The sequence below is a fragment of the Danio rerio genome, chromosome 24, assembly GCF_052040795.2.
Source record: "Danio rerio strain M-AB ecotype USA chromosome 24, GRCz13ab, whole genome shotgun sequence".
NCBI lineage: Eukaryota > Metazoa > Chordata > Actinopteri > Cypriniformes > Danionidae > Danio > Danio rerio.
Genome location: NC_141044.1, coordinates 37,805,001 through 37,827,500, shown reverse-complemented (window position 1 = coordinate 37,827,500; position 22,500 = coordinate 37,805,001). Strand labels below are relative to the sequence as shown.

The 22,500-nt window shown below is 38.0% G+C and overlaps 1 protein-coding gene and 1 long non-coding RNA gene across 3 annotated transcripts in view; one reads left to right on the top strand and one right to left on the bottom strand.

The window, feature by feature from the left end:
* Window positions 1-22,500, top strand: part of agap3 (ArfGAP with GTPase domain, ankyrin repeat and PH domain 3) — a gene marked incomplete in the record, with an annotated part of 350,962 nt that overhangs the window by 19,863 nt on the left and 308,599 nt on the right.
* On the bottom strand, window positions 6,466-12,091 carry LOC147831131 (uncharacterized). 2 transcript variants are annotated; one of them, XR_015525408.1, is made up of 3 exons: window positions 11,426-12,091; window positions 10,980-11,231; window positions 6,466-10,727 (listed from the first exon to the last, which is right to left on the bottom strand). It is a non-coding gene; the product is annotated as an uncharacterized LOC147831131 (long non-coding RNA). The 2 variants fall into 2 exon arrangements; XR_015525409.1 differs by having other exon boundaries at window positions 9,065-10,681; window positions 11,022-11,231; window positions 11,426-11,734.

Sequence of the window (22,500 nt, the reverse complement as noted above, 5' to 3'; positions counted from 1 at the left end):
CTCATTTAACCAATCCATTCGCGTTCGGTTCTAGAGCAATGGGAAAATATGAAGAGCTTGAAGAGCATTGCAGGATTTGTTTACTGCTGCAAGTTGACATGACAACTGTTTTAAACTGTTCCTGAGTGCTGCGTTTGGCTGTTTTTGGTGCAAAGAGGCATTCTGCGTGAATTTCTCCTAAATCCACGCACACGGTGAACATTTTGCTGTTAAAAACTGGTCGCACACTAGAGCTGCACGATTCTGGCTAAAATGAGACTCGCAAATGTATTATTTTTTTTGCCTTAAATAAAGATCACAATTTTCTCACGATTAAATATAAAATAAAGGTTAATATGAGTGGGCTATTATTATTGTTTTTCTCAAACATGTGGTAAAACAGCAATAGGTTTTGCGTAGCTGTACTGTTGGTCAAAATGCTACATTTTGTATAGACTTGGAATGGGGTATATGCCGAGCTAGGGTGTTTCCCATGCTGATAAACTTCCGGTGACCTTTTAATGTTAGATTTTTCCATTTTATACAATTCCTTTTACAGCATCGATGTTATTATTATTATTATTATTATTATTATTATGTATTGTAATTAAAATACAATCAGTTAAACAGACTTTAGCATTTATTTAGTTGCCTGAGCGTAAAATGAGACAAAAAACCGTTTGCTCGCACTCGCCCGTCCGAATCGGCAGGTTAGCGCAGAAGCTCCATTGAATATACTGGGGTAAAATAAATGCTCATATTATAAAGACATGGCGGGGGGGGGGGGGACATGTAATTTAATGCAGTGCACGTGTACAATCTGAGACCCACTTTATATAAGATATCACTCAGCCAGTAGAGATCGCTCATTTTTAAAGAAAATATTTCTCGATTTTGCGCACAATTCACAGGAAACGATTAACCCAGGTTACGGTGGACTTGAACAGACTTTAGATTTGTCCTGGTCATTAATGCTGATGATAATTCTGATGTTGAATTATTGTGTTTGAGACATATGCTTACAATCTGTCATTTCCTGCTTAAAATCTGTCACTGATGTGATTTTCGTGAATACAGAAGACTGGGTGGGTATTTTTGCATTTCGGCGGGTTTTGGATACTTTTTGGGCTGGAATCAGTCAGCTGGTAACACTGTGCGCTTTTGGTTTCATTTTCACTGCTAATAGCGGTTCACTTCCCGCGCGGCTCCCAAACGATCACTCTGTTCCACAAACTATTTACAACATTATTACCTGTAATTCACAGCCTATGCAGGTTCTGTTCACTAATATAAACTTCAGCCAGAGGCGCGCGCTGTGGTAACAGCTGACGGTCAGCTCATGGTCACATGTGATTTTGCGGTCGCAAATACATCACATGAAGACAGAAATGACATTTTCAAGGTGAATTATATCTTATAAATACAGCATGTGACTCTTTTAACACCATTTGGAGGTGTCCACATTGCTGAACAACGTATGTGAAACAATGTGAAGACTTGTGCGGCCGCTTTTGCTTCTCTCCTGAACTTGAAAATATGATTGACAGAATCATAGAAATGCTGGATTAAGATAGTCTAGGGCAGGGGTGGCTAATCCTGTTCCTGGAGATCTACCTTCCTGCAGATTTCAGTTGCAACCCTTATCTAACACAACTGTCTGTAATTATCAAGTGGATTTCAGGTCCAAATTAATTGGTTCAGGTGGGTTTGATCAGGGTAGGAGCTAAACTGTACTGGAAGGTAGATCTCCAGGAGCAGGATTGAGCACCCCTGGTCTAGGGGGTTAAATCAAGATCACAACCTTTTTACATTTACATTTAGTCATTTAGCAGACTCTTTTATCCAAAGCGACATACAAATGAGGACAAGGAAGCAATTTACACAACTAAGAGCAAAAATGAATAAGTGCTGTAGGCAAGTTTCAGGTCTGTAAAGTCTAAGAAGGAAAGTATTAGTAGTATTAGTATTTTTTTTTTGTAGTATAGTTAGTGTGATATTCAGAGAGGCAATTGCAGATTAGGAAGTGAAGTGGAGACTAAATAGTTGAGTTTTTAGTCGTTTCTTGAAAATAGCGAGTGACTCTGCTGTTCTGATGCAGTTAGGGAGTTCATTCCACCAACTGGGCAGATTGAGCGCGAGCGTTCGCGAAAGTGATTTCTTCCCTCTTTGGGATGGAACCACGAGGCGACGTTCATTCACAGAACGCAAGTTTCTGGAGGGCACATAGATTTGCAGAAGCGAGAGCAGATAAGAAGGAGCAAGGCCAGAAGTCACTTTGTAGGCAAACATCAGAGCTTTGAATTTGATGCGAGCAGCAACTGGCAGCCAGTGCAAACGGACTAGCAGGGGAGTGACATGTGCTCGTTTAGGTTCATTGAAGACCACTTGTGCTGCTGCATTCTGGAGCAGTTGAAGAGGCTTGATAGAGTTAGCTGGAAGCCCAGCTAGTAGAGAGTTGCAGTAATCCAGTTTGGAGAGAACAAGAGCTTGAACAAGGAGTTGAGCTGCATGTTCAGATAAGAAGGGTCGGATCTTTCTGATGTTATAGAGTGCGAATCTGCAAGATCGAGCAGTTCTAGAAATGTGGTCAGAGAAGTTTAGTTGGTCATCAATCGTTACTCCAAGGCTTTTCACCATTTTGGATGCAGTAATTGTTGCCCCATCCATCTGGATTGAAAAGTTATGATGTAGAGTCGGGTTGGCAGAAACTTCAAGCATTTCCGTTTTTGCGAGGTTCAGCTGAAGATGATGATCTCTCATCCAGTGTGAAATATCCAACAGGCAGGCTGAGATGCGAGCTGGAACCGAGGGATCATCAGGATGAAAAGAGAGGTATAGCTGGGTATCATCAGCATAGCAGTGGTAGGAGAATCCATGTACGATTAATTGTGCAGCTCTACCACAGCAACAATTTTATGCACAAATGCTCCTAAATATATTTTGAGGTCGCATAGATAAAGTTTCGGGCACATGTTATAAAACTATAAATGATATTGGTGTGAAGCATTGAAGTCTATTGATGACCATTGAGGAATGCTCTTTTCAATCAGTCAAACCTATTCCATAGTCACAGGCTACAAATAAAATAAGTTGTTGTTGTAAATACTAAAATGATTTTGCAGTTGTATTTTATACTCCTCCTGTTTGTATTTAAACATTCTTGTTCATTATCACACCCCATATGGTTTGGATTTTTACACTCGTTAATAATACTGCAGATTATTAGTGCTTTTATTTAAAAAAAAAAAGAATGGCTGCGTCCTCTTTTTCTGAAGGCATTCCTTCTCTAAACAGACTGGCAGAAATGAAAATTGGTGCCGGAGAAATTTGCATATGCTTTGTTTTGTCATAAGCAGCACAAATCTCAGTGCGCAACATGCTTGTTTCTTAATTTCCTGCTGTCTCGCTGTCAATTTTGGAGACCGAATCAAATTTAGGTTTTTGACGTATACATGTGTGGCCTGACATTTCAATATCGGACACCCCGCTGATGGTCATTATGAAGTAAATGAACGGATGGCAAAAAAATAATCTTCTTGTGAGTCATTGGTAATCCGATGCACCGTTTGCACAGCACCACACATTTTTCGTTCTGCAAGAAATACCTGCACTGACTCTCTTGTGATGCGACACATTGCATGCCTAGCACAATGATGCACTGAAGAACTCCTCTTTTTCTGCATGTACTGCGTCACCAGGGAGTATTTTATTATTTATTTATCAGTATTTTGACTGCAGCAATGCTGTCGTGTGAATATGCACCTGTGTGTCTGGACTGCAGATACTACTGCGATCGTCCTACGTTATTGCAGCGCGCCTGTTGCTTAGAAACCAGAGCCTTATAGCTTTGTTGAAGATTAGAACAGAACAGGAGTTTAAAAAAAAAAAAAAGAAAGACCTCAGATATTCGCTTCGCTTCTCAGAGCTTGTTACCCCACACAACAGATTTTTTTTTTCTCATTTCAGCTAGTTAATCGATAGTTTTAAATGACAGAAATGCTTGAGGAGAGCTTCATTATCTTGTTTTTTGAAATTAGCTATGGTGATGGTTGTGCTTATGACATTAAATATGGATTATTTGCCTGCCGAGAATTAAAAAAGATGCACTCTGTCACTCAAAGCAATACTTTGAGCCTTAAATACAGCTTTCAGCATCGATATTGGGTTGTGCAAATTTGCAAGACCTTGCAATGTCAAGTTGGAGTTATAATCAAGCAAGCAGTGACACAGTTTAGAATATAGCTGCACATTATTTTGTTTAAGCATCGATATTACAATGTGTGTATTTACAATAGTCACATCTGCAACGTGCACTGTAAAAAATGAGTTATTGTTTGGGTTTTTTTCCGGCAATGTGTGGTGTCGGGAAAAAAACCTTAAAATAACGGGCGTTAAATAACAGAAATTTACTTTAAAATAGTGAACAATAAATTACAGGAATTTACTGTAATTTAATTCAGCAGAAAATTACTGTAATTTAACTCCCGTTATTTTACAGTATATTTCTGTAATTTCACGCCCGTTATTTTACAGTATATTACTGTAATTTAACACTCGTTATTTTACAGTATATTTCTGTAATTAAACGCCTGTTATTTTACAGTCAATTTTTGTTATTTAACACTCGTTATTTTACAGTATATTTCTGTAATTTAACGCCTGTTATTTTACAGTCAATTTTTGTTATTTAAGGGCGGTTATTTTACAGTAAATTTCTGTAATTTAACACCTGTTATTTTACAGTATATTTCTGTAATTTAATGTCCATTATTTTACAGTAATTTATGTTATATAACACTCTTTATTTTATAGTAAATTTCTGTTATTTAAGGCCCGTTATTTTACAGTCAATTTCTGTTATTTAATCGTTGTTATTTTACAGTATATTTCTGTAATTTAATGTCCATTATTTTACAGTCAATTTCTGTAATTTGACGCCTGTTATTTTACAGTATATTTCTGTAATGTAACACCCGTTATTTTACAGTATATTTCTGTAATTTAACACCCGTTATTTTACAGTAAATTTCTGTTATTTAACGGCTGTTTTTCGACACCCCAGCTGCCGAAAAAAAGTTAAATAACACTTTTTTTTTTTTAAGTTTATTATTGTTGATCAGCAATGAAGAATGTGCAGTGTTTACATTTTACATTGCATTTGATTTTTTTCAATAATAATAATAATAATAGGGGCTGAATAAAATAGTGATATGCAGGAGGTGGCACTTCTCGTAATAGCGGATCGAACATATAACAATGTTGCAATTCTAAGAAATACATGAGCTGATAATAAAAGAAATACATCTTAATACTTTTTGATGCATTTTTCCCCTACTCATTTACAAATATCATGATATATTGTGGATGGTTTTCTTATAATATATCGCTGATATCGTGATCTATCATTATCGGGGTAAAATAGCCCGATAATGTTGTATCCTATTACTGAACCTGGACATCTGACTTCTTATTTCACTTTTATCTTTGACGAAATTAAAGAATATTATTTTTGATGAAAGGTTTTGTTTATTTCAAATGTTGACAATTAATTTACAGTGCTATTTTACATGTGGTTTATTTAATTTCTTTACCTCAATACTGCTGACTCGCTAGAAACAAATTTATTAAATTGGTGTCTTTGTTCTAATATGCTTTTAATTAATAGAGTAGTTTAAAGAGTACCTATTATGAAAAAACATAGTTCTGTAAGAGGTTTAAACAGTTTTATGACAACAGTGTGTGAATTAAACCATCTTCTAATGGTAAATTATTAATAAATTTTTTATAATCACACTGCATAAAAACTGGAGAGACACTTTGACCTTCTCCTTTTGTACATGTCATCAGAAGGGGAAAGCCCCATCCATAAGTGATGATCTCTCTCTCATCAACATAGGACATTAGTCTTGTTTTTGAATCTGCCACTATGCTGACACACAGGCATTTGTTGCCCCGCCCTCTTTTGAAAAGAGCACAATCTCATTTGAATTTAAAGCGACAGTCATTGAAATAGCACAATTACGATCAAAGCCTAAAAGGGGCAGTTTCAAAGAGTTATAAAACATTATTTGTGGGGTATTTTGAGCTTAAATTTCAAATACACCTCCATTAAAACATCAAAGACTTATTTTACAACTTGTAAAAAGGGGCATAATAGGACATTTAAATCATCTCATGAAATAGTATTTATATTGCAATATATATCAACGTCACAAAGTAGGCGTGGCCGAGAGCCATGGTAATGAAACTAAGCTGGTGACGCAAGAGCTGATGAGTGTCACCTGTGTGCACCACCTGTCTCAAGTCCCACGGTAGCAGCTGAAGTATTAAAGGAGGAGTGACGATAATAGATGTTTTTATATTGCTTTAATTTCGGCTATAGTCATCATGAGGCACTGCCACCTCCCCTTTGTTTTGTGTATATTTATTTATTAAAGTATTTGAACGTTTGCTGATTTTTCCACCTTCCTTCATCCCTTAAAACGTGAGTTTACAACCATATTACAATGGCAATGCCCATTTTTTTTTCAATACCATGCAGGCCTGCTTTCTTCATGAAAGTGTAGTGCATGAGAGCATCTGCTCTTGCTTTAGTATTGTACCGCTAGCATTACAGAACTATGGCACTTCAAAACTCAAGAGCAGCCCGCTTGCATTGCTCAGTAATGGTCTTCCGAATGCCATGAAACGGAATAGGTAGTGGTTATCTATCCAAGCTCCCTTATCATCTATTATATGATTTCTCAAGGAGTTATATGATGATATGCTGAAAGTGGTTTGGTAATGTGACTACTTCAAAATAGCAGTCAAACAAAATCAAACTACAGTGCACTCCATTTCTCAGAACCCTGAGCCCCATTTTACTAAATGCAAATTATTCTCTAAGAATTTATATTCATGTTTTTTTTCATCATTGGCTTTTGTTAATTGCGAGCGTTTGCCGTTCAGTCTGTGCATCTGTTTCAGTTTTTCACCAAAGAAATTGTCTTGGAACAAGACACGCTGGAGACATTAAATCAAAATCCAAAAACAAGAGTGTAATGCTTCTCCCCATTGGACTGTCTTGCCGGAATCCGGTGGATTTTTCTGATCCGTGACTGACGGAAGATTCTCCACACAGTTTAATCTCAAAAGCTCTTTGTCAAAAAGCGTCTGATACCGCATCAAGTTCCAGAGCCTCTCAATCGTCGGTATAAAACCGTCCAAGAATCAGCGCTCTCTGGACACTCAGAGGTCATTAGTGCGAGAGGTCACGGGGTCAAAAAGCGTGCTCGTGAAGAGGCTCTTTTCATAGCAGGGAAGCTCTGAAGCCATGGCCTATCTCTGGAACATAATGTGGGCTATTGTTCAATCTACACAAAGGTGCTCTCTCCGCTTGTTTGCGAGCCTTTTTTTTTTGCTATTCTAAAATGAACACACATGTATTAGTCACAGAAGCAGTCAGGGGTCTGTGTTTTGGTTGTGGTCAAGGGAGCAATCTTGGAATGAGCACTCCCCGTAGACCAAACTATTGAATATACAACGTTTTCATCATTGGACTCTTGAGCAAAGCTGTTAGCTCTAATACTAACCCTTAGTTGCTCTATGGGGATTTTCAATGTTGCAAGTACCTTCAGAAACATTCAGCGGTGGAACAGATTGTTACTTTGTACTTTCTATACCTTTTAATGGTTGTTTACTGCAATAAATAGATTACAAGAAGTTATATTATTAAAGGGCCATGAAACCCCCTCGTTTCAGCAGGGTGTTTTCACACCTCTACTTTGGAAAAAGTCAGAAAAGTGGGCGTGTCCAGCTCTATTTAGGGGGGAGTGTCGGAGAAAGAAAAGAGGGATGGTGTGGGAGTGTCTATTTGGGCGCGCTGACTTTCAGAGTCAAAACACACACACACACACACACACACAGGGGAGAAAGGGACTGTGTTTACATGGACATCTGTAGTCAAATTATTTGCCAAATTATTAAATGGTGGACTTTAACTGCAGTTTGGTTCTTTCATTCAGGGAAGTCATTCATGTCCCTCGCGACAAACGAGATATTTGATTCAAGGAACTGCTCTAAGCGTGTATTTTTCATGCAATGTTTGATACCACACGACAAATGAGAGAAAAAACCCTCCACATTTCCCGGAAACTTAGATGCACACGGCAGGTAGCGTCAGAAAGCCGTGTGTGTTATTCCGGTCACAAAATGCGGTGAAAATCCTACACGAGGTTAAAGTTTGGTTGTGCTGCTAACATGTTTACACTCTGTGCAATAGTTTGTTCGATACGAACAAACTGAATAAACAAAGAGTACTGGTCGCTCACTTACCAAATCTGTAGAGACAGGACAATCACCAGCAACTAGAGCCGCGTCTTTATTAAGAGGAGACTACAAGCGAATCTGGATCTCAGCGTTTGCAGATGAGAACAGCTCTCAGGTAAACAATGTTCCTCCTTAGACACGTAAGTTATTGTTGTCGAGCGTCGCGTACACTGTTAATCCACACATGACTCCAGCTGCGCTCTCACAGAGAGAAAATGAAAACAAAACTTAACGGCAGCAAAATATAAAAGCAACACTTCACGCTTGTTTTGCCAACACAACTCTGTCGTCTAAACACTGTGACAGTAATGAATATTAATGAAGTTGCACAATAGAGCGCGCTGATTGGTTTGAACCAAGCTTTACTCATGCATTAATGCAATACACTGTAAGACGTAATAAGACACACTCTGGCACAGACGTCCAGTCTGCACGCTGGAATACACGCTATTATGTCATGACCGTGACGCAGCTTCAAAATTTCGTTTCAAACCGGAAGTACGAATTTGCTAAAAATAACGCAAAAACAACCAATTTACACTTTTTAGTGAAATATAGGTGTCCTAATAGTGTTTTTAGCAGTGTGGGACACATATACGACTGTCAACAGCTCAAAAAATGTGTTTTGGTGTTTCGTGACCCTTTAAATAGTCATGTTATTTTTAAGTTAAGTTCTTCATAATAAGTCAATTTAAAAATTCTCAAGTATTTTAAAAGATTTTTGGGAGTCAGAGAGTCGGTATGAATATGTGGGAGACTTGCCGAGCTTTCAGGACAGGTCGTACAGTTGGATAAGACACTAGATAGGGGCTATCACTCCGCTCATGTCACAGCACCTCAAAACACTGGATATGCTTTGGCTGCACTTGCAACAAAGAGACCATCACTCACGCGAGTCCAATAGAACGTATAAACAGGTCGCACCACATCTGTATATATTTTAGTAGTTTTGAAGCGAGCGCCCCCATGCATCATTTACCTCCATATATGTCGTGGCTGCTGTAGGCTATGCGTAATGTACGAGAGCACATGTGCGTCTTCCTTTGCTTGTAAACTCGTAAACAAACACCTGTGATCGGTTCATAAGATCGGCCAGATTGGAGAGTCATGAAATGTGATTATCATCCGATAACGTTCTTTGGCTTATCGATCAGAGCATCCCTAATCATAATAGTTTTTTACATGTATACAGTAGTCCCTCGCTATAGCGTAGTTCACTATTTTTTTGTGGTTTTTCTACATCGCGTTGTGTTCTGCATCCTGATTTGCGCATTGAGTCCTGACTGGATCTAGACCATTGTCAGTCAATCTCCTTTGTGCCATGTCTTACAGTATATAATGCGTTCAGCTTGCCAAATTTACATTATTCTTTGATTGCTCGCATTTTGGCATAGTTGGCGCAGTAGCATGTTTGAGCAGTGGGTAGCTTTGTTGCCTTACAGCAAGAAGGTTGCTGGTTTAAGCCCCAGCTGGGTCAGTTGGCATTTCTGTGTGGAGTTTGCATGTTCTCCCCGTGTTGGCGTGGGTTTCGTCTGGGTGCTCCGCTTTCCCCCACAGTCCAAAGACATGCGCTATAGGTTAGGGATGTATAGGACTCACAATTCGATACAATTCACAATACTAATCTCGCAATTCACAAAGAAAATGATCAGATACAAATTTAAGGTGAAGAGCCCTTTAAAAATTTTTTTTCTTAAATGCTGCACATTTTTTTTGGAAAATAATACCACTGGCATAAAATTAGACGGATTATAAAATGACTAATTATATAGAAGAATAGAGACAGGAGTTGAACATTATTATAAAGGTGAATAACTAACATTACTTGTATAATTAGTGATCGCACCAGTGTGATACACTTAAGAAGAGGTACGTTTTTAAATATTCAATAATAATTATTAAAATATGCAAAAACTAATTTGAAAAGGAGAGGGTAAAAATAATCTAATACCTGCATCTGTAATAGAACAACGTTTCCCTTTCTGAAAAACATCTTCACACTTTCGCTATGAAGACACTGATGCACCGTGTGATCTCCATAGCACTCATCAGAGCAAGGGGAGCTGCAAATCCTCCAATCTGCTTGGTTTTGCTTATTAATAGTTTTTTGCGTATAGATGTCTGTGACTGTAGTTTTTCACTGTGGTGACGGTTTATGACATTGGTAGGCAACGTCAATATGACGTCATGTTGACATTTTGTGCCTACAGGGTGGGCGCCCCTTTAATTTCTGTTAATCCAACGTTTTTTTTATTTATTTATTTTATTTTTTTAAGGGGAGGTGTCTCAAAGCAGACGTCTTTCAGGGATGTAACTGTAGACCTACCTAGGCTACTGTGTATATAATATAATAACTGCTGACAATATGCAAGATTCCCTACTGAAGAAAACCAGCCTAAACCAGCCTAGGCTGGTTGGCTGGTTTTAGCTGGTAGACCAGGCTGGTTTTAGAGGGGTTTTGGCCATTTCCAGGCTGGTTTCCAGAGATTTCCAGCCTGGTCTTAGCTGGTCAGGCTGGGGTGACCAGCTAAAACCAGCTTGACCAGCCTAGCCAGGCTGGGAGCCCAGCCAAAACCAGCTATGTCCAGCTTAAACCAGGCTGGTTTTAGCTGGATTTAGCTGGTCATTTTTCAGCCTGACCAGCTAAGACCAGGCTGGAAATGGCTGGAAACCAGCCTGGAAATGGCCAAAACCCCTCTAAAACCAGCCTGGTCGACCAGCTAAAACCAGCCAACCAGTCTAGGCTGGTTTAAGCTGGATTTTTCAGCAGGGTTATGAAATCGATTTGAGTGCATGTGCAGCTGTGCACTTTTTCGCGCTCACATTTGCATGTCACGACCACGTGCGCTCTTATGTACATTATAAATACAGCTGCAGGATGCCCATTTATTATTATTCTCTGTAACTCACCTGTCCTTATGTCTTCATTAATTCAGTGTTACAGCCTAGCACAGGGGTGGCCAACCCTGTTCCTGGAGAGCCACCTTCCTGCAGATTTCAGTTGCTACCAATATCAAACACACCTGCCTGTAATTATCACGTGGTGTTCAGGTCCTAATTAATTGGTTCAGGTGTGTTTGATGTGGGTAGCAACTGAAATCTGAAAGGAAGGTGGCTCTACAGGAACAGGGTTGGCCACCCCTGGCCTAGCACCTTAAAAGTAATACCAGAAAGTATTACAAGTTTAGATGAGACTACAAATTATAAAAATATGTTTCATAAGTAATTAAAACTAGGCTATTAAAAACTGGGACTATGTCGGTGTCAACAGCCTAGTGGTTAGTGCGTAGACACATAGCAACGATGTGCTCGCGGCAACCCGAGTTCGATTCCTGGCTCAAGGTCCTTTGCCGATCCTTCCCCCTTTTCTGCTCCCCAAACTTTCCTGTCTGTCAATCTCCACTGTCCTATAAAGAAAGGTGAAAACCCCTAAAAAGTGTATTATTACAAAAAAAAAAAAAAAAACTAGGACTATGCTGAAGGAAAGGGAAAGTGATAAACTCTTACTAACAATAATTTTTTTTTTTCAAGGTTGAATGTTAAAAGATAATAGGCTACTCAATTCAACTGGACTTTAATATTTTTACAGTTCGAGTTGTTGACTGACTGACTAGTTTATTTATCATGTTGGAATAAAAAGTCGACTAAATTACATGAAACTTTATTCTGCTGATACAAGAGAACTAACCGAGTTAGGGGCGCCATCTAGTGGCATCTGTGGATCTGTCCCGACATTGAGGTACAAATTATAAACCTATTTAATATTACTTAAGTCACCATTAAACTAGTGAACATTTACACTGATAAAACGAAAAATGAAACTTGAATTGTGTGGCCAATAACAAATATTTATATAAAGAATATTATGAAATTTTTTTTAATTATTATTATTTATTATGTGGCGACGTGGTGGCACAGTAGGTAGTGCTGTTGCCTCACAGCAAGAAGGTCACTGATTCGAGCCTTGACTGAGTTAGTTGGTGGTTCTTTGTGGAGTTTGCATGTTCTCCCCGCGTTCATGTGGGTTTCCTCCGGGTGCTCCGATTTCCCCCTCACAGTCCAAAGATAGTACAGGTGAATTAGGTAGGATAAATTGTCCATAGTGTATGAGTGTGAATGAGTGTGTATGGATGTTTCCCAGTGATGGGTTGCAGGTGGAAGGGCATCCTTCTAAAACATATGCTGGATAAGTTGGCGGTTCATTCCACTGTGGCTACCTCAGATTAATAAAGGGAATAAGCCGTAAAGAAAATGAATAAAAAAATATTATTTGTTATCTATAAACACACGCCTATCTATCTATCTATCTATCTATCTATCTATCTATCTATCTATCTATCTATCTATCTATCTATCTATCTATCTATCTATCTATCTATCTATCTATCTATCTGTCTATCTATCTGTCTATCTATCTATCTATCTATCCATCTATCCATCTATCCATCTATCCATCTATCCATCCATCCATAAACATTTTTTTATTATACATTTTTTACATTATATATATATATAATATATAATGTATATATATTCTTCCTCCTTTTTTTGTCCTCGGCTGATCACATGCCTGATTACTGTTGCCGTTTTTGTAGGTTATTTTGAGTGCAGGATGTGACACTTCTTGTGATCTTGTGATGTGATCTTCTCACCGAGTTATGGAGGTGATGGATCTGACTTTCTGTAAGTACAGCCGAATAGGCATCTGGACCAGAACGGTACGGCTCATCTCCGGCGCCAGCGTGGCTGCTGAGTAGCAGATGGTCTGTGACATGAGAGGAGGGTTTGGAGAGCAGGGACTGAAGCCTGCCAAAGACCCCGGTTCTCCGCGCTGTTAGGACCGGTGCATTCAAACACACACACACACAGTACACACTGGAGACCCTCGTATTTGTATCTACACATGCTTACAGTTACAAAGGCTTTTCATTCCTTTGGGATTATCTTGGCGTATGCCAACAAGACCCCTGGTTCGCCCCACGTCGGGCACCACCTGGTTGGATACGGAGCCCCATGACGCAGGCTAAACCACCAGGGCATGACTGCCGTACACTCCGGAAGGGATATTCACACAGTTCTGGCTCCTCTTCACGGATACACCCCCGTCCCCTCAGCGTTAGTATGGTCTTGGAGAAATGGAGCGCGCCATATGTGGGAGCAGGATGTAGAGTAGATCCACAGCGTGTGCTGTAGAGCATATATCGTCACTGCCTACAGCTCCCACACTTAACAGCTAATTGGAGTCGCACAGGCCTGTTTGGGGACCTGAATAAGTTAAATTGAACTTATTAATGGCAATTTTAGAACAAGGCCGTGTCACAGATTTTCATTTGTGTGTCAGTCAGCTTTCAAGGACATCCTTTTTTGGCATCCTTTACCTACTTGTGTCTTCTTGAGGCAGGAAGTGTTGAGTTGAGCCGAGGTTGTGTTAGTAAACTCTGCTCAGCTTGTTTTCTTCATGGTTTGATGGATCTCTTTGGAGTATCGAGTACTCGGCTGTCGCTTTTGGCTCTTGTCACACATACACACACACACACACGTTTTTTTTTTTTTCCCATGAGCGCTTGGATTTTTTGAAGCAAAGTCCCCTAGACCATTAAAGGCACCAGTGTAAAATGATACTTTTGTGAAAGACTGTGGCTTTAGGCCACCGTGTGCTGAAGAATCACCTGTTGAGGGAGACTCATTCACACCTACCTGTGGTGACACATAGTCCAAAAGGTTTTCTATTGAAAAGAGTTGCAAAATCATCTGTACAAGCTATATTTCTCAGTCATCAATGCCACATTGTGTTTCCACATGGAACTTCACTGTAAAGTGAGCTGAGGTAATCGAAAAACCCTTTTAGCTTCGCTCTCATGCAATAGTGCTAGAAAGTTAGTGAATTGGTTTATCTTATATGCTTCTCTCTTTTATTTCTAGTATTGAAAAGTCTCATTCATTTTGGTGAATTAAGTAAGTCCTTTGGATGATTATTGAAAATTTTAAACATTCAGGGGACGCAGTGGCTCAGTGGTTAGCACTGTCACCTCACAGCAAGATGATGACTGGTTCAAGTCCCGCCTGAGCTAGTTGGCATTTCTCTGTGGAGTTTGCATGTTCTCCCCATGTTGGCGTGGGTTTCCTCTAAGTGCTCCGATTTCCCCCAAGTCCAAAGACATGCGCTATAGGTGAATTGAATAAACTAAATTTCCCATTGTGTGTGTGTGTGTGTGTGTGAGTGATTGTTTTTGTGTGTCTGTGTCGGTTTGTCTGTTTCTTTGTGTGTGTGTGTGTGTGTGTGTGTGTGTGTGTGTGTGTGTGTGTGTGTGTGTGTGTGTGTGTGTGTGTGAAAAATGTAAGAAAAAAATATATATAAGAAAAAGAAAAAATATGTAAAGAAATAAAATCTAAGAAAAAAATCTAAGAAAAAAAATGTGTGTGTGTCCGTGCGTGTGTGTCTCTGTGATTGTTTTTGTGTGTCTTTGTCGGTTTGTCTGTTTCTTTTTGTGTGTGCGTGTGTGTGAGAACTGTATAGCTATTTCCCAGTTCTAGGTTGTGCATGGAAGGGCTTCTGCTGCGTAAAATATATGCTGGAATAGTTGGCGGTTCATTCCGCTGTGGTGACCTCTGATAAATAAGGGACTAAGCCAAAGAAAAATGAATGAATAAATGAATGAATAAAACGTATTCATATATATGTTTAAAGTAAATGAATTTGCTTTTGACTCATTACACTAAAAAATAATGGGTTACACACAATTCCTCCATGTTATCCCAACTCAAATTAAGTTAACACGTAATTACAAATAGTAATTGTTTACCCCCCCCAAAAGCGTCCAGATTCAGTTGAAAAGATATTGATGGGCTGGGGCAAAGAAAGACATATACTGTATAACACATACAAAAATACACGTCAATCAATTACAAAGTAGCGTGAGAGATATTTGCTTGTGCCATTGTATGGTTATGTTCCAAACATTGTATAAACAGATCCCAAATGTTATGGTACCCCTTTAATTTACCCTTTATACTGTAGGTGATTCTTTTCAGTGCAATGTAATGTGTCAAATCTTTTAGCCAGTGGTCAATGAATGGACTTTCTATGTTCTTCTAATAGAGTGCTATCAAACGCTTTGCAATAACAAGACACATATCAATTATTTTAGTATGATAACCTGGTAATGACAAACTAACAGGAAATAAACCCAAAGCACACTTTTCAGGTCAAACTGGAAGTGGTTTTAAGATAATTGAGGAGATTATTTTACTCAGGAATTGTGTTGATTCAGCTGATTTTAATGAAGTAATTTGAACAAACAGCAAAAGAATGTGAGTGTGTACTATTTCAATTAAATGTATATGTTATATGGTATTATGTTGTACAAAAAAAGAAGCTTTATGGCCAGTTGTTAATGTATAAAAGGTAAGGTAATGACTTATAATATGACTTAATTAGAATGCAAGTTTTCACCCAGATGTTTGTTCACTCGCATCCCTTGTATTTGTGCCAGAAATGTTTTATGAATCATTTTAGTTGGATGGCTATTTATGCTGCACTACATGTTTTTCAAACATCTGGACTGTAGTTGAAGCAGTCTAAATTCTGAATAACGTGTAACTCAATAAGCTACACATTGTAAAAAAAAAAAAATAAATAAAATAAAAATCGTAATGGATCGTGATGTCGGCTTAGCATCGTGATGGCTATCGGCGATTGACAATAGCATCGTCTTTTGACCCAATCCTAGTTGGAGTTGTTAATTACAGTACAAAATCCTGGTAATAAACTGCCAGTACATTTTCTGACTTATTACTCTATATATTATATAAAATGTAAATAAACCATTTTATCTCTAAAATGTCAATAAAAGCCACTCTGTTAAAACTGCAGAGTTGAATTTTCAACATGAAAAGTGGACCGAGCAGAGATGGAACTCCCATAATGCAATTCACAACCCTAAATAAACAGAAAGCACTTGTGAATCACAAAATTCGGAACCATTCATTAACGCAGGGGTTCCCAAACTTTTCAGCCCGCGACCCCCAAAATGACAATGCCAGTGACTCGTGACCCCCAATATTGTCTGAGGTGGTGGTTAGAAATACAGAAACCTTGTATGCAATGACGCACACACACCAATAGACCCAAGTCTATTCATTGTTTTTTTATGTATGTCAGTGCTGTAAATGGGCTAGAAAGTTTAACCTGGTGTTATAAAATCAATCTGCTGCATCTGACAGTATTGCTGTGTCTTTAGTATAATGTAATAATGTATATAATAAAGTCGCAATCCAATAGAACTAGTAATAAGCTACTATAATAACTATATAGTTTATAGTAACTATTAACAACTATTTTTTTCTCTTTAGTAGGTTATTGATAAAATACAGTAAGTCTTAAGGTTTATTAAAAATTAATTGGTTTTTGAAAATCACCAGGCGACCCCCCCCCCCCCCTTCATTGTCCCGTGACCCCTCGGGGGGTCCCGACCCCCACTTTGAGAACCTTTGCATTAACAGATATTTAATACAGTGCAGTTTAGTAGATGCTTTAGTAAAAGTTTCTTTCATGTCAGGCCCCGTTTACACTAGTGCGTTTTTGTTTTAAAACGGCGTTTTAGATCAAAAATGATCCACGTCCACACTAGCGTTTCACCTAGCGTTTCTGAACATATCTCCATCCATACTACGCTACCAAAAATGTATATCACGTGACCATTCGCGCTCTCTGGGCATGCGCATTGGCATTTGGTTATTGTTAGTCAACAAACGCCGGTTGAACAATGAACGAGATGACAAAGAAAGCAAGAGAGGTATTTTTTGTGGACAGACGACGAGGACGAGTTGTTACTAAACGTAACAAATTAATAACTGTAAAGTTAGCTAAATACAGACAATAGTGCAAACAACGCTCCCATTTCTGTGCCCATGTTGTTGTTTACAGTGCTGTCTTTCGGTAGCGTTAAAGCCATGTGTTATAGTCATGTGATAGGGACTTGATGAATAAGGGAAGGATACGCAATGACACAAAAGCCCAATCAGAGAGGCGAATGTCGGCAGCCCCGCCTCCGTTTTTAGATGTCTCCGTTTTCCCCCCATCCACACTGAGACAGAGCAGCGGCGTTTCAGAATGTAAATGGCCCTTTCAGCGTTTCCAAAACGCTCAGTTTTCGGCGCTCAAAAACTCCGGTGTAGTGTCGACGGATGGCGTAACTGAAGCAAAACTTAAGCGTTTTCAAACTAAAACGCATGAGTGTAAACAGGGCCTCAGTGAAGCATTATTTCACTTCATTCCAACTGTGGGAGGTCACAGTTTACATAAGACCAGGTATTGTACGTTTATCAACATACACACTATCTCTGCTTGGGTTATCGTGTTTGGCACAAGCCTGCATAACTACATTTGTCAGTGTCCAGACCTTGAAAAGACCAAGGTTACACAGAGGTCAAGCCGTTTACTCAAAGAGAAAGCTTGCATTTTGTCTGTTTTATAGGTTTGCAATCAAAAGAAGTGAGCGGAAGGCTATTGACTAATCCATTTAACCTTTTTGCAGGTCTTGATAGTTCTTTCATGTTCTTTCATTCATAGTTCTCACCTCAGCTGAAACTCTTCCCCTCAAAATTCTGGGGCAGGATGACTGAGAATAATTCATCTCCGCTTAATGCGATTTAGTATTAACCAAGGGCCAGTTTCACCGGGTTGTAAAGATTGTAAAAATCTATCAGCGACTTTCCAAGAGCTGTTTTGTGGGAGTCACGAGGGGGTGGAGCGGAGGCCTCAGGAGTGGAGTGTTGGCTCGGTTAGCTTGCAGCTTTTGCTGATGACTGTGGGTGTCCGCCTTCAGCGCTGAACACCAATGTGCTTCAAAAATGATTGTTTTGTGAGATATTACATTATAGAGGATTCATGTGTTTATCACGCAAACGAGCTTACATCAATGGACTCTCTTCACAAACACTGATCCCCAAACAGCAGTGCGCTATCGGGTTTTCAAAATCGTAAGTCTACGTTTGAAAACCTTTCATAGTGGGTTTGTTTTATTTGGTTTCACAAGGGATAGTTCACTCAAAAATGACAATTAAGTCATCATTTGCATCTACACTTGCTTCAAAACTGCTTCTTTCTTCTGTTGGACACAAAGGAAGATATACTGAAGAGAGTTTAAAAAAATAACTATTGACTTTTATAGTATTTATGGAATATCACATAAAATGAAGCAGTGCTTCCTTCTGATAAATAAGAGGAAAACCTTCACTTCGTGTTGAACTGGTTCCAAATTTTTAAAAATAAAATTAAAATTTGCAGAAGTGGGCCTTTTTTGTTATAAAATAAATGACTTGCTACTAGAAGATAAACCCATTGACCGTGCGGTGGCTTTTAATGACAGACTTTGGCTGAGGAATTTTAGAATGACCAAAACAACATTTCAGGTGTTTTGCAATGTAGTTGGTCTGCTGGTTTGTTACTGTTGTCCTATCACGGGCATTTTTATCATCAAATGATCTGTTAAAACAAAATCACTAGACTTTTTTTTTTTTTAAGCGCATGCTGGAATTTATTCGATAAACGTGTTTCCATCGTAGTTTGTGCATTTTTTTTTATCGAATAAAAAATTTATCCTACTCAAATGTGAGGTTAAGATACTGTCTAATTGTTTTATTGCCTTCTTAAAAAAATCTTCTTTTCATGGCATTTCCATTCAAGCAATAATCCAAAATGCACATAAAATAGGTCAATGAAAACCTAACTAAAGGCTGTTTCCCCCCCCAAATTTCTTCAGAATATCCTTTTTTGTGTTTTCAACACAAGAAAGAAACTTCCCATGGGTCATAAAATGTCTGGAACATTATAGAATTTTAAGTGGCCTATTCCAAACATTGAAAGACAGGGGATTTTTTATTTTTTTTGTCCAAGTCATGGAGTATCAAGGACTTTTGTTATTTTTGATATCACATTTTATATATATCATGCTGTTTTACTCCTGTTCAATTCAAGTATTTTTTTATAGTGCTTTTCACAATAATTATTGTTTCAAAACACCTTTAAAAATGTGCACATTAATGCATTACAATCAAAGTCAGAAAAGGTAAGGAGTTGTGCACAGGGCAGATATTATGTATAAACCTAGTTAGCCTGCAGTTATATACTATATAGATGTCTATGTGAACATGTTCAATGAAGTGTATTGTTGTGTTAATTGTATTCTGTTGTTATGGTTAGTCTAAATTTCAGCTCCATTTTATCATATTTTCTTGAAAAATGATCCACTGTTGTATTCATAGTTATAAATGTGATGGAAAACCTTTTTAACATCATGCTGTTATTTAAACTTATTACTTCAATATTAAATTATTAACATTTAAACACAACAGCTGCTTGTTTTTCTGTTCATTATATGTTGAAGACATTCATATTTTTAGTCAGTATAAGTCAGGAAACCTGGCTAAACGTTGGAACGCTGAAATTCATAAGCTTAGAACTTCTAGTGTGAAAAAAAGTAGAAAAAATAAACTGTAGAAAAATAGTAATGACAAAGTCAAGACGACAACAATTGTTTATTTTGCTTTACATAATTTGAATAATGTTAATCAGGTTTCAACAACTGTTTTAAAGTTGTAGTATGTAAGTTTGACGCCCAGTGGTTGAACTAGGTATTTAATCAAAACACACGCAAGCGCAGGTTGCCAGATTGATGGCGCCAACAGGAGCGTGCCTGACTGTCGAGCCTAAAGGCTGATTTAAGGCAGATTTAAATGTTTTAAATAAAAGCAACGGCACATAATCAAAGGAATATTTTCAAATTTAAATAAGTTTTTTTGTCCTTAACAGCAGAAATTTATATTTTAGAAATGGCTTCTATTCATTTATGAAAATGATCACCTCAGGTACACCTCGGGTGCTTTAATCAGTGTTAAATACTAATAATGTGAGTTTAAATGCCATTTTACATGACATTTATTGCCATATACTGAATGCAGCAGCAGATTAAAAATAAAGTAAAGGGTTTGAAATTGAGCTTTAGAACTGTGACTCCATGCAAACCAACACATATCAGTGATTCAGCATGTAAAAATAAAACATTTAGCATTTAAAAATTTAGCAAAAATTTTAGCATTTAGCATTTAAAAAAGGTTAAATATGTATTCATTTGAGTGTAAACCTTACCATTTCGTTGGCGTGCAGTGAGTGCACTATTCTGTGCTTCTGAATGCCTGTATTTAAATTTCTGTCATGTTTAGTCTGGTGCAATGAGCAGAATTGCTTATCACTGCAAATCTCAATCATGTAGCGTGTTGTTAGGAAACGAGTTACAATGTAACCTGATCACCTTCGCGTTCATAATATTTATACTATTTGCTTATTAATAACTTTGTGTGGAACTCTGAATCTGTGTCTCATTTCAGAGTCTGCTACTGTCCACTGGAGGTTGCATTTCGGTTACAAATGAATGCTTTGAGAGCCTTTCTGACTGAATGAATAAAATGTGCTACCTTCCACCAAGGCAACCCGGAGTGCTGAAATATAATTGGCTAAACTGGCATTCGGTGGGTTAAAAGAACCAAAACAAAGACATAATGCACATTTTCAAAGCAGAATATCTGACTTTAGCATTGTTTTTCTGATTAAGAATGTTCATTTAGCATATTTCTTAAATATCTGCAAACATATTAAGGTATTTTTATGCTTTAGAAAAGTCAAAAACTTACATAAAGCACCTTTAAGTTATATAAAGTTCCACTTAATATTTGTAGTCAGTTTGATTGATGTAAGTTGAGACTAGAAAAGGTCATTATATTCAATTAACAAACATTTTTCTTACAGTGTGTTGTGGAATCCTTCATTTTTGACTGAACTATGCCTTTAATATTGTATGATCAGGGGCGCCTCCAAGGGGTGGCCAGGGGTGGCCACGGCCACCCCTCGGTAAACTCTGGCCACCCCTGTGGCCACCCCAATATAATTTTGCGGTTGACATTATTGATTTAAATGAACTCATAAATTCCCAATATTTAGATAAATAAATAAATAAAATGCAGTCACTAAATTATTGTGGGTGTTACCGACGTAGCTCTCCCCCTCTGGTTCAATGCTGGTGAAAGCAAACTGACGCATGCGCGCGGAAAACCATTCCCGCGCGCCTCACGCACTCCTTTGTGAATCCCGGTTGGTTGTTTGCATGCAAGCCGACATAATAGGCACGGCTCATGCGCCGTGAAACCGGAGTAACAGCCTTTTGTGCAGAGGTGTCGGCACGCAGCGAGTTTTGAAAGTTGTTTAAAGTTTATATAATATGATGATGATGATGATGATGATGATGATGTTACTTTCACTAAGCATGCCTTTAAAGCAGAAAGGAGGGATAATGATTCAGGGAGGTAAGACTTCATAACATGATTTCTCAGCCATGATCTGGTCTAAGACCACAGATAATTCTATAATACATTTTTTTGTATTCTTTAGAATTGTCATAGTTAATTTTCATGCAAAAGGTTTCTTAAGTGATCTTGGCATATCACTCCAGTTGTTGCTTTCCAGTAATATTTAGGACTGATTTCTGTTATTTATTTAGAATAATAATTGTATATTAATATTAATTGTATTTATTTAGAATAAATATAAATAAATTGTTATATTTATTGAATAACAAATCTAACAATTCAGGAGGGGTGGGGGTGTATAGGGTGGTTCGCCCAGGGTGTCATTTAAACTAGAACCACCACTACTACCCTCCCCGATCGTCCTTGACAGCACGCACACACCTTCAATAGACAGCAATGGCTATTTAATATTTACCTTAAGCTACAGTATATCAATAGAAGAAGCTGCATTAATAAAATGGTTCAAAAAGCAATATGGATAAAATAATATTATTAGGTATAGTGAGTGTGTATAGTAATCCCTTTTGTTCAGTTTGTTCATTTGTTTGGGTAATTAATAAACTCATTATTCTTTCATTAATTTTCTTTTCGGCTTAGTCCCTTTATTAATCCAGGGTCACCACAGCAGAATGAACCGCCAACTTATCTAGCACATTTTGACACAGTGGATGCCCTTCCAGCTGCAACCCATCTCTGGGAATAATAAACTCATTAATCTTCATTAATTTTAGACATGGCATATCTCGTATGATGTACAATAAAGGCACGTAAAAAAAGAAGTTATTTATACAGTATATGAAAAGTGTTTTTAAACTAAACATAGATTTTTATTTGGTTTGCACATGTACTTGC